We start from the raw sequence: 10,094 nt of genomic DNA, 5'->3' as shown, positions 1-10,094 counted from the left end.
AACTCAGTTCTTTTGAACAAGGGGCCAACTTTTGCGAGAAGAGCATGAGCAGCCTAAACTTTTACCACACCCACCCACATGTTGACCACATGACTTGGACCCCGATAACACTGCCCCAAGATCAACTTATCAGATGATCCCGAAAATTAATAAAAGATAATGTAAATCTGCATTCAAATTGCTACCCAAATTAACCCCAATGAGACACCTTTTGAAACTCTTTTTGGGACTTTCATCGAATTTTTATTCAACTTAAGACTATCCAGATTTGTGTCCTTATATAAAATGTAAGTCCACAAATTTTCGTAGTTTGTTTAGAAATAATACTTCCAGACCTAGAATTTATACGGACAGAGAGAATGAGAATTCTTGATGTAAATCTGACTGTAATCTTTATTATTCTAGAAATATGTAAATGAAAATTGCTATATACTGAATTGTAAGATCCAGCTGATTATCTTCATAAACTCATCAACATTATAGTGATCACATGGAATCACACCTATCAAACATGGTGATGGGGTCCAAAATCTGCAACCAATCGGCTGTTGACACGTGGCCCTCACAGGGACCACTGCAAAGCCAACACCTGTCCCTGCTAGGTATGACACCTGGACCAATCGGGGACTTCCACCTGCCCCTCCTAGGTATGAAACCTGGTCCATACAGGGGCTACCACCTGTCCTGGACAGGTGGCTCAGGATCACTATAAATAGCCTTCACTTGTGCTAAGGTGAGGGATCTGAGATCAAAACCCTAAGCTTTTTGCTCTGACATTGCTTTGCACTCCTGCTCAAACTGACTTGAGTGTCGAAGCGCCCGTCCGGAGCACCACTCCGGGTTGGTCTTCTGACCCTTTGTATCCTTGTCTGTGCCCTTGTGCAGCGCAGGACTCCATTAGCCCTTCAGCTGTGGCTTGCCAGATCAGCCCTTCCGGCCCTACCATAACCTGTTACCAATTTTAGACCTAACACATGGATTATGTACACATAGATCCTCAAAGGCATCGAAAAGGACTCAAAAAGTTTGTTCTTTCCTTAAGAAGGAATTTTTGAAGGTGTGATCCAGATCTCTAATCTTAATATTTCTCTTCTATCGATGCAATTTCATGTGATCACACCTAACTGATTACTATATAGATCTAATATCGACTAGTGTCTATAGTTTTATGGTTTTTTCCGATGTAAATTAAGTGATCTAGGACACTTGACCTAATTTCACCATATTACACTTACAAGAATCCGGCCAGAAAAGTACTTTGCTTTGAATCTCAAAAGATCTGTAAGTTTTCAAGCTTATTCTTTGATATTGACATTCACTGGATCTACGCCCATTGATTTTTCAAGCATTGCTTTGTGCAGCATACCTAGACTTGATAAGTAGTGAAATTGAGACTTTCTAAGTTGTCTTTGAGGAATGATAATTTCCTATTTTAGCAGTTATAACATATTACGATCAAAACTAATCACATGATGTGAACATAATAAAGTAAGATAAATTATTCCACTAAAATGTCCCAAGGGGGACAATGGTCTAAATATATAACCACGCACATGGTCTGGACTGGACCATGGGGAAACTAGGGCTGCAACTCGAGCCGGGTTTTACCCGACCCGCATCGACCCGACCCGAAAATAGCCTGGGTTGGGTTCAGGTTTCATGGGTTTCGGGTCGAGCCGGGTTGAGCATTCAAAAGCCCGCATAAATCTCGGGTCGAGCCGGGTTTGAAGGAGCCCGACCCGACCCGACCCGAGTTACATAAGTTATAGTATGTACATTTTTTTCTATTGTTAGTTAAAAGTTAAAAGTGAAAACTCACGCACCCACTGTTATTGTATGTGAGTGTAATTTCTGCTTCTATGAGTTGAGTTGATTCAAGTGTTCGATTCAGCATTGTTTGATTGTAATTACAACATTGTTTGATTACAGCATTGTTTGATTCAAGTGTAATGTGAATGTAATTACATCATTGTTTGATTCAAGTGTAATGTGAGTGTACTTTCTGCTTCTATGAGTTGAGTTGCCTTGCCAAACAAGAATTTTCCTTAAAAAATTGCGTCAACATGAAAAAACCCGACCCGAGATTTATCATGGGTAGGGCCGGGTATGGGAATCGTGGGTTTTCCGAAAAAAACCCGACCCGAGATATTTCTCGGGTAGGGTTGGGTTCTCCAAAACCCGACCCGCCCGACCTGAGTTGCAGCCCTAGGGGAAACTAAAGATGAGAGTCCAACAGGAATCAAGTAACGAAAAGATAATGGATTTTGTGGATCTAATCAACTCTTTAAATGTATGGTGCATATCTAAGATCCCTTCCCCTTGTATTTGATTCAGTTGGGATATATGAATATAATAGGAAAGAACTTTTCAAGTGTCCTTTCAAAGCAAAGCATGAAGAACATAACAGGAGAGTCTCAGCTTTTTAAGTTTCCTCCCAAATTTAAAAATTTTATGGGAGAGAGACAACCTCATGAGGGGATAGTTGTTGACATTAATATCACGTGTCTCGATCTCCACCATCCATTCGGTCTACTACTTAGGAGGTAAGTCAAATAGAGTCACTTCTCTAGGAGCATGTCTGGCAACCATGAAAATTTTTTCCAAGGAATATTTGTGGGCTCAATTGAGAGAGATGAGCAGAGAAGAAGGCCAGGAGAGGAAGATACTTTAGAGGGCAAGAGTGGAGAGGGCACCAAGGAAGCGAGGTTCGAGCCGTACACGGATTGAGATTTGTTGCAAGAGATGGATGGGAAAAGGTGATTGTGGAGATGATTCTTCTTAGGGCTGCAAGTTTGGTCCTACCAGCCCTGACCCGCCCTAAGCCCGAACAGAGTCAGAGCTGGATTTTCCAACCTTGAGGGCGGGTCAGGGTTCATTTTTTTAGACCTTGACTCAGGTCGGGTCAGGTTCTGGGTTAATGCCTCGGGTACCCTGACCCGGCCCGACCCTAAGTTTTCTATTATAGAATTGAACCATCTGTGCATGTTTCTTTTGCTAATGTTTTCTATTATCTTGGATTGATGTTTCTTTAGATTATTATTATTAATTGTCTCTGTTACCCGTCATGTTGTTGAATTCATATTGTCTTATTTTGTTCCCTTTCTTTGTTTATTGATCAATTTGTTCTATATGATAAGTGGTTGCTTTATTTTTGGCACTCTTAACAAGTATTTGCACTAGGGTCAATTAGGGCCGGCCCTGCCCAATCAAGGCCAATCAGGGCGGGCCAGGGCCAGCACTGAGCCCTGTAGGGTGGGCAATGGGTTGAGGTTTTTTGGCCCTGACTCAGGGTCAGGGCGGGTCAGGGCTGAGATAATGGGATCCAGGGTTGGGCTAGGGTTTTGAAAAACCCGACCCTGTTGCAGCCCTAATTCTTCTAATGTGATTCGATGGCTCAATGGTCCACGAAAGCCACCTTTTCTTTTTTTTTGAAAAGCGACAAAGATATATTCATATTCATACGGAAGTTACATAACAGAGGGACCAGGAGTCTCCATATAACTACATCGTATGATGGCCTGGGAGATAGCTCCAGGCCTTGAAAAAAACAATGTTCAACATAACTGTTCCCCCTTTCGATAACCTTTAGGTTCATAACATTCAGGTTGAAATTCCCATCTTTATGATTTTCCTAAGAGATCATTCCTAAACAAAGTTAATCTACCAAAAATCTGTGCGATCTTCCTTGAAGATCTTGAAAATAGAATATAACTTTCCCCCACCGCAGTAGGTCTATCTCGAAGACCTTGATGATAACCTAGCAAAAGCATAACTTTATACAAAAACCCCTGTACAATACCCCTAGAAACTCCCTTTCAGGATGAACACTTATCCACAATTTCAAGTTCCAGTCCATTATCTTCTGAAATGAAAGGGGGAGGATTCGCAGGGACCATTTCCAACACCTTTTTCGGAGCAATCCATTCTTCCAACTTTTGAATCCCCACCACCTTTTCAACCTCCCAACGTGTCTCCTCTCATCAACCAGCGTTTTGTTGAAGAAAGGGTGTTTGTACATGAGCGTATGAGTCTCCTTTAAGTTATGTGTCCCAGTTAGACGAAAGAACTCATCAGCATTTAGATGGCCGCCTGCTTGAACAATTTTCATTGTGTTTCGAGAAAACCCTTGATGATCTCCCTGGGGTTGGATCATTCCTAGAAGCCCTCTCTTCATCATAAACCATCGTCTTCACCGTACCAAGGACATCCTCCAGTTCCAAGGGGTCCGAGTATCGATTCCTCTTCCGACTCAGAGAGCCGGAGGGGGGGAGATACATTGTTCTGCTCCATTTTTAGAATGATAGAAAGGACAAGAGCTTCTCTCTTTTAAACCTTATAGAGAAGCCCAAGCAGTACCTTATCAAGGAGAGTGACCGCCAATGATGTCCAATAACGAGACTCCACTTCACCAAGGAAGCGTGCAAAGCAATACTAACATTTATGATTCGAGATTTATTTCGATTATTTCTGACAGATTTTCTATGAAAAAACTGCAACTTCACGAAAGCCACCTTGTAAATTCAACGATTTATTTGACGAAATGCTTGATAAGGTAAAGAATAGGTGGATTGAATTTATCCGTGTTCGTCAAATGGCCAATGAGGTTGCGGATGGCGAATGAGGTTGCGGATGGCTTGACTAGAGCAGATGTCTCTTTAGAGTCCTTGGCACTTTTTGATGACCTTCCTCCTTGATGATTTTTCTTTGGTTGTATTTTCATTTTATCTCTCCATCTTGGTCATTCATTTCTCTCTTTCAATAAAATTTGGCAACCTTCTTTTAAAAAAAAGTGCAGAGGGCATAAAATACCAGAAAACAGTGAAAACAAAATACCTTACTTAAAATTGGATCCTTTTTTTTCCTGTTCTTTAGGAGCTTTTCATACTCTCGCACCCACCCTCTCAAGCCTCTCCTTTTCACTCATCTCTTTCAGCTAGTGCCCGCAAATATTCCATGGAATATTTTTTCATGGTCCAAACATGTCCTAAGGTTTTTCCTTTCTTCTTAGACTTTGAGCTTGTTTAGAGCAAAACCCTTTCTAAGATTTCTTAGATGAAATGTAAAAACCAATGTTAATGACGCATGGGATGCTAAATATCTTTTATAAGAATCGTGAAGAACAAGTTTTCATATAATAAGGATTGAGAATGGTGGATAGGTTGTATGACTTGTCACAAGCAAGGTTTGTGAGGTGTGGTGGTGGTATCAGTCGACAAAAGGTGGCAAGATATTAATTGCTTGTTGAAAAGAACAAAGGTTTCGTTTAAGGATACTTTAAAGATGACATAAACAATGTCATATAATCAGGACAGATGCATTGATGCAGTTGATAATAAAAAATAGCACACGTTCAAATGCTTGCTTCTCATCTCTGTTTACTTTATATTAATGTGTATGCATGCAGAGAGAGAGAGAGCGAGAGAGATAGAGAGTTGAGAAGACTCGACCGAGTCACTTCACATTCAATAGAGCTCAGAGGAATTAATATGGTGTGTGGTCGTATAGTCCGGTATGTTTCAAAAGGTATTGTATAGTCTGCTTCATAGGATTATCCAAACAATTCATTTGTTGCACGGTAACATAAAAATAGGTTGTGCCCCAAAAAATTCATTTTATAGGATGATCCTAACCCTCCAATCTATGGAGGAACTGCACATTAATTATGGAAACCTCTATAAATTGAAGGGTTAGGGATCATCCCATGCAAATGATTTTTGGGGCACCACCTAGTGTGGCTGTGACGTTCTTCTTGAAAAATACTGGACTACACATCCACACACCACATAAAATCTCACCCTTATATTATATGTAAGTGTGACAAGAGGTGGGTCCCCTAATCCCACAATAATAACAGGGTTTTGCTAAGGGGCACTTGTTAAGGTGCTATAAAAGGTAATTTTACACCTATTTTCAGAATTTTTACAAATGTGAAATTACACCTGCTTCTCAAAACAGGTGTAAAATTACCTTTTTATAGCACCTTGACTTAGGCACTCATTAGCAAATCCCGAATAAAAATGTCTTGAACCATGAGATTTTATAGTGTAAGCTCGTATAGTCCAGTATTTTTCTAAAAGTATTGTACGGCTTTCACCATTGGATGATCCAAAGCATCCATTTGATCGGCCACAACGTAAATAGGCTGTACCCCAAAAATCATTTCCATATATAGGATGATCCAAACCCTCCAATCTTTAGGACTTTCCATAATAACTGGTTCCTCTATTGATCGAAGGGCTAGGATCATCCTATGGATATGATTTTTGGATCATCCTATGGTATAAGCCGTACAGTACTTTATGAAAAATACTCGATTGTAAGGGCTTAAACCATATAAAACTCAGATTTTATATAGTGTAAGGCTGTATAGTCCAGTATTTTTAAAAAATACTCGACTATATTTGTTGCACCATAACTTTCTCCATGTACTTAACAAACGTGGCCCTATTAGCAAAAAGTGTTTAGAAACTGCTTTAATTACTTGTTAATTTTATATTAACCCCTATGAGTAATGCTAGATCACAGGCGCCCTTGCCAAAAAGGGAGCAACTATTTGTCTAATTCCACTAAAGGCATTTATGACTGTAAATTTCGGTGCAAACGGGATTTGACCAATGGGCGCCTGTGAGTCTAGACTCCAAGCGTATTTATCGCATTCTAAACTATAAAATTAGGGTTGCAACTCGGGTTGGGCGGGTCGGGTTTTCTAGAACCCTACCCTGCCTAGAAACTATCTCGGGTCGGGTTGGGTTTTTATTGGAAAAAACCGCTATTGATAAACCTGGCCCTACCCAAGATAGTTTCTTTGTTTGGGCGGGCCCGGGCTGGTTTTTTTTTAACATCGTCGCAGATTTGACACCTGCGCACTGGTCTATTGAATGGAATATTATCAAGAGGTGTTCCACTTGGGCAGATGTGAGCCAAAACCCTGTGGGAACAATCCTACCATCTGATCAGTGCACAAAGAGACAATAAAATTAAAATGCCCACCCCATGGAGGCAATCTTCGAAGGAAAAGAGGATGCATGGGGCAGGTTTGGTGAATCTCCATTCTCAGTTTTTTATCAAATCTTCATCCTCGGCAATGAAAAAGCAACCTCATTGTAATACAATGAGGCGAGCCCTCACCTATAAATGATATGAACAACCTCATTGTAATATAATGAGGCAAGCCCTCACCTATAAATGATCTGAACAGTTATTTTGACACTCTTGCTTTGGATCTCCTATGTACAACTCTTGTAAAGTATAAATGTCCAAAAATAACATCTTTAAACGGTTTGGATTCAACAGCAAAAAACATAAAAAAGGGAAAAATATAGATACTCCCCCTTAACTTTCTGACACATTCAACGGCAATCCTAGGTTTTCAAAGTCATCAACGACAGCCCCTCTGGTTACATTTTGTATAAGGTAGACCCCTTCCGTTGACAGTCCATCAGTTTAACCTGACAGAAAGACTGTTACGTATTTGTTTTGTTGAGATTTTTTAGGGATTGGGTGTGGACGTGAATTATTGTGTAGGTTGTTTTTATAACTTGCAATTTTTTAGGAAAGTTTGCTAAAGTTTAGGGGTTAGTGTTGCACGTAGGAATATAAATAATTGTAGAAGATTGAATGAATAAAAGAGAAGAGATTTATTTTAGTAAGTTGTGTCTTGCGCACAATGGAGGACGACCCTTCTCTTGAAGCAGGTTAAGAGGTCGTTCTTCCCTCTGAGAAGATCAATCCGTTGCGATCCAAATCAAGGTCGTAAAAAAGTAGTATCGGAGCAAGGCATGGATGATCCAACGATCGGACGGTTGGAAGCAAATGTGAGTTCTCTTGTTGTGGGACAAGAGAGAATAATCGAGGCGATGCATGAGATGTTTTCTGCTATGAATGCGAAATTCAACAAGATGGTACTTTCGTTTGACGTGAAGAAAGAATAGCCCCCATGTTTGAAGGAGATGAATGAAAGGTTCAACGAGATCACCATCGAGAAGGAGTGTATGACGAAAAAGAAAAGAAAAAATAGAAAAAGGAGAGGAAAGAATAAGAGCGAAAGAAATCAGATAGAAGAGAAAAGGCCACAATTGAAAGAAGTCGTTGATTTTCAGTATTGTCGAGTTCGTAGTTGGAAAATTCGTCATTCCTCTCAGCCAATACACCATCAAGAAGATCATCATCCACGACCATTCGTGCATCAAAATTGCAATTGCGCACTACGATGGAGCTTTGATGAAAAACACGATCAAATTGATTTGAAAATGGAGCTTCCTCAACACTTGGTGACTAATCGCAAGACGAAGAGAAGAATTGAGCGATAAGTGAAAAGAAAAAGAGAAGAGGAAAGAATTTTGAAAGATTCTGCCCAAATCTTTTACCAACTGGTAGTGCTTAATCTCCAACCTTGAGGACAAGGTTGATTCCTAGAGGAGTGGAATGTTACATATTTGTTTTGTTGAGATATTTAGAGATTGGGTGTTGACGTGAATTATTGTGTAGGTTGTTTTTATCACTAACAATTTTTTAGGAAAGTTTGATAAAGTTTAGGGGTTAGTGTTGCACATAGGAAGTTAGTTTCTATAAATAATTGTAGAAGATTGAATGAATAAAAGAGAAGAGATTCAATCAAGTAAGTTGTGTCTTGCGCACAAAGGAGGACGACCCTTCCCTCGAAGCGAGTCAAGAGGCTGATCTTCCCTCTGAGAAGATCAATCCTTTGCGATCCGAATCAAGGTCGTAACAAAGTAAACCGGGTTAGTATTTTGAGGACAGAAATACCCTCGTCCCTGCTATTAAGGCATTTGCAGAGGCTTCTTCTTCCAATTGGTTACGCCACTTCCTTCGAAGCTTCTTCCTTCCACTGCTTCCAACTGATTCCTTCCAATTGGTTACGCCACTTCCTTCGAAGCTTCTTCCTTCCACTGCTTCCAACTGATTTTAAGTAGGTTATGGGGTGTTCCAACAACCTTAAATTCTTGTCTCCATGCCCAACAACCCTAATAATGTGTTCTAATCTCTAATGGCACTCTTTTTTTCTACTCTTCTCATTTAAAGGGAAGGACTTTTAGGCCCACTAAGCCAGTTAATTGGATTACATCGTGACTGTGCACATGCTATCGAAGGTACATTTTTACAATGGAAAATGATACAATGACATGCTTGATGCTTGTTTTAGGATTGCTTCAAACCATTCAATATTTGTCATAAACAAGTCCTATTAATGTGCGCAGAAGACAGGATTATAAGTGCCTCCTATCTTCTTTGCAAATCTATACGATTGCTTTGAATAATTTAAATTAAAAAGCCCTCTAATAGCATGCATAATGCTAATATTATCATATGAACAGGGCATCATCGCCTAGTTGTGGAGAACACAGTCAAACCCTAGGGTATTATGGGTATTATGGTCATTTCCTTTTCGCCATGAACGTGGAAGTGTCTTCTTTTCATTTCCTTCTCTCCCGTCCACTCCGTCACGTTAAAAAAACCCATTGTAACCACATGGGGTGTCGTTGATAACTTTGGAAACCTAGGGTTATCCCGTTGAATGTGTTAGAAAGATTAGAGCGTGTGTCTCCCCCCCGCCCGGCCTGCGGCAATAAAAAAAAAAGAAAAATACATATGTTACTGCAAGTAGGGGTGGCAATGGTTCGGTTTCGGTTCGGTTTGACCCTCAAACCGAACCGAACCGAAATTTGAATCGGTTTGGTTTTACCAAACCGAAACCGAACCAAAATCGAATTTTTGGTTTGGTTTCGGTTCGGTTCTGCCAATTTTACCACCCCTTACTCATAATTATTGGAGATATTCGGTTTGGTTCGGTTTGATCCCCAAACCAAACCAAACCGAAATTTGAATCGGTTTGGTTTAACCAAACCAAAACTGAATTTTCAGTTCGGTGTCGGCTCGGTTCCGGTTCGGTTCGGCCAAATTGAATATCTCCAATAATTATGAGTAAGGGGTGGTAAAATTGGCAGAACCGAACCGAAACCGAACCGAAAATTCGGATTTTGGTTCGGTTTACCAAACCGATTCAAATTTCGGTTCGGTTCGGTTTGAGGGTCAAACCGAACCGAAACGGAACCATTGCCACCCCTATACATAGC

The sequence above is a fragment of the Tasmannia lanceolata genome, unplaced genomic scaffold (assembly GCF_043159265.1).
Source record: "Tasmannia lanceolata isolate RefF3 unplaced genomic scaffold, GAP_Taslan_0.1 ptg000009l, whole genome shotgun sequence".
In the NCBI taxonomy this organism is placed as follows: Eukaryota; Viridiplantae; Streptophyta; class Magnoliopsida; order Canellales; family Winteraceae; genus Tasmannia; species Tasmannia lanceolata.
Note: the sequence above shows the minus strand (reverse complement) of the source record.